Source organism: Primulina huaijiensis, chromosome 5 (assembly GCF_012295235.1).
Source record: "Primulina huaijiensis isolate GDHJ02 chromosome 5, ASM1229523v2, whole genome shotgun sequence".
Taxonomy (NCBI): Eukaryota; Viridiplantae; Streptophyta; class Magnoliopsida; order Lamiales; family Gesneriaceae; genus Primulina; species Primulina huaijiensis.
In genome coordinates, this window is record NC_133310.1 from 11322361 (window position 1) to 11325871 (window position 3511).

The 3511-nt window shown below is 30.2% G+C and overlaps 1 non-coding gene across 1 annotated transcript; it reads left to right on the forward strand.

Moving 5' to 3' along the window:
- Nucleotides 1–284: 284 nt before the first annotated feature.
- LOC140977936 (small nucleolar RNA R71) lies at nucleotides 285–395 on the forward strand. The gene has a single exon (XR_012175501.1). It is a non-coding gene; the product is annotated as a small nucleolar RNA R71 (small nucleolar RNA).
- The last annotated feature ends 3116 nt before the right edge of the window (nucleotides 396–3511 follow it).

Below are 3511 nucleotides of genomic sequence, written 5' to 3' on the forward strand. Positions count from 1 at the left end.
TTATATACAATCGTTTTTTATATTAAAAGCAAAATTTTGACCCAAATTTTCTAGCAAAGATCCAATTAATCCCAAAGAGAATTGAGTCAGAGCTCGGGTCCCCACAACCCCCATTTGTTGAATTATTGATTTTAGTTGTTGGTGGTTCTATTGTGCCTATACTATACTCCATAGCTTCATTTGGGTTTTTATCTTCAAAAGTTCCATTACACATGAATTCTATCATTTGCCTATCTTTATGTATTAGACCTTCATAAAAGTGAGAAACTATTCTCCATGTTTCAAAACCATGATGTGGGCATGTATTAAGTAATTCTTTATATCTATCCCAACATTGATAAAATGTTTCTCCTTGTTTTTGAGAAAAAGTAGTAATTTGTCTTTGAAAAGAGTTTGTTCTATGGGAAGGAAAAAACTTTTTGAAAAATTGTTGTTGCATTTCTTCCCATGATCTTATTGAACTTGATCTCAAATTTTGTAGCCATGTTTTAGCTTTATCTTTTAAAGAAAAAGGGAAAAGCTTTAATCGAACTATATCCATGCTACAATTTTGATCATTATAAGTGTTACAAACGTCCTCAAATTCTCTTAGATGTAAATATGGATTTTCAGAATCTAAGCCATGAAAATTTGATAAAAGTTGAATAATTTGAGATTTACAGTTGAAAGTAGATGCATCAAGAGGAAAAACTAAACAAGATGGGGCACTAGTTCTAATAGGGTTCATATGGTGCCTAAGTGTTCTTAATTGATCATGTTCTTGATTATTATTATTATTATTGTTGTTGTTATCATTATCTTGATTATTTGAATTATCATCCATGTTTAAATTATTTTCAGATACTCGAATAAGTCTACCACTTTTATTTCGACTCCAAATACTCATACAAAAAAAACAACACAATACTTATAAATAAAACATAATTAACAAATATAAACTTAATTTATACCTCCCTGACAATGGCGCCAAAAACTTGCTACTACTTAAATTATAATTCACTCAAGTGTAGATTGTCTGCAAGTAATATATTTCGTAAGTACGAGATCGATCCACGAAGAGGTTATTTTAAGTTTAAATTTATTAATTTATAGATTACCAAATGCAAGAACGAAGTTTACAAATTATAAATTTTGTCAAAGCTCGAGGATTTATTCTTGGTTTACGCAATATTGTTTAACTAAAAGTAAAACAAAGGAAACCACCATAAATAATGGTTCCAAGAAAATTAAATATTTAAACACACATCTAATATAATATAGTTTCCACTTTAGAAAATATCGAATTCACCGATATTTTATATATGGCACCTATGATTATATATATAACTATCTAAATGTATAACTGCATAAAGTAAATGTTATATTAAATCAGTATAGTGCATGTAGAACAACCGGCAGAGCCATGCTATTGCCTAAATGAAATATATGATTTAATAAGTTAGTTGCGATAAAATAAATGTTAGATGCGGAAAGTAAAAGTTAGTTGCGATAAAGTAATGTTAGATGCGGAAAATAAAATTTAGTTGTGATAAACTAACTGTTAGATTGTTAGATGTTAGTTTTAAATCATAATTTTTCATTTAGAACAACCGGCAGAGTTACGCTATCGTCTAAATGAAATTTTTCATTTATTGTATCAAAATTAAACAATAAATCAAGATAACCACTTCAATAGTATCAAGAATTTGATGTAAATTGATAACAACAAATAATTCATTTTTATACCTACAATAAAAAGAAATTAGCAAAATGAAAAGAAATTAAGAAAGAATATACAAAATATAAAAAATCTTACTTCACCAAAAATTGATCCTCTTCACCTTGACATAATAGATTTAGCTTTCCATGAGCTTATTTTTTTATCAACACTAAAAACATCACTCGTAATTGGGAAAATGAAAAATATATTGGAACTTAGAACTTTTATCACACTCACACAATATTTTACAATGAGATTGAATGATTCTCAAGCTAGCACAAGGCCTCTATTTATAGGCCAAATGATTGAAAGGGTCAAAAATTTTATTAATGCCATGTAGTTGTAATAGTAGTTTTTGTCTCCTCCAACTTCAATTCCATTTCCCTTCTTTCAATGCTTTGTTCCACGATTTTAATCACCGAATTTGACTCTGCTAAAAACAGCAAACATGTGAGGAATTGTCTGAAATGAATTTGGCCACTTGGTTCACCTCATTTGGTTAAATATTGAAATAATTATGATTTTTTTACTATATGCTGGTCATGGTGAAAGTAAATTTGTCATCCTTTTGATATTTTCACAATTTGATCATCTTAACGAACGTTTTAGAGAATCATTTCTTCTACAAAGTTGTATATAATTTCTCAAGAATTCCAAACATGTTTGAATCACCTCCATTTGAATTTTCTAGCTTGAGTTATCATTATTTTACCAACACGTAGAAAAACTGAAAATAAAACATATTTAGTAAGACATTTAAATATAAACAAACAATACTAAAATAACATAATTTTATAATTTTAATGAAACTTAAATTTTAAAATATATGTTTTAACATATAATAAATTATTAATTTTAAGTTTCATCAATAGGTCTAGCAATCTTTGAGAAATTTTCGATAAATCTCCTGTAATAACCAGCTAAACTCATGAAACTACGAATCTCTACCACATTGGTCGGTCATGCCCAATTCAGAACTGCCTCCACTTTACTTGGATCGACAGAAATGCCATGTTGAGATATGACATGGCCCAGAAACACAACTCTATCTAACCAAAACTCACACTTGTATATCTTGGCGTACAACTGCTTCTTTTGAAGAATTCGAAGAACTATCCTCAAGTGTTTGGCATGCTCTTCTTCGGACTTGGAATAAACAAGAATATCATCGATGAATACAATCACAAAACGATCGAGATATTTACGAAATACTCGATTCATCAAGTCCATAAACACAACAGAAGCATTGGTCAAACCAAAAGGCATAACAAAAAATTCAAAGTGTCTGTATCTCATGCGAAAAACTGTTTTCGGGACATCTTCTTGTCTAACTCGCACTTGATAGTACCCAGAAATCATATCAATCTTAGAAAACACTGAAGTACCTTGCAACTGATCAAATAAGTCATCAATCCTAGGGAGTGGATATTTATTCTTGACAATAGACTTATTCAATTGCCGATAATCAATACACATCCGCATCGTACCATCTTTCTTCTTGACAAATAGAATCGGTGCACCCCACGGTGAAGAACTCGGTCGAATATAACATTTACTCAACAAATCTTGTAATTGTTCTTTCAGTTCTTTTAGCTCAATAGGAGCTAAATGATATGGTGCTCGAGATATGGGTTCAGTTTCTGGCTTTAATTCAATACTGAACTCAACTTCTCGTTCTGGTGGAAAGCCCGAAATCTCTTCTGGAAACACATCAGGAAACTCATGGACTACAGGAATATTAGAAATTCGTCGCTCATATTGCGATAAATTAACAGCATAAACCAGAAAACCTTCATGACCAGAATCTAACAA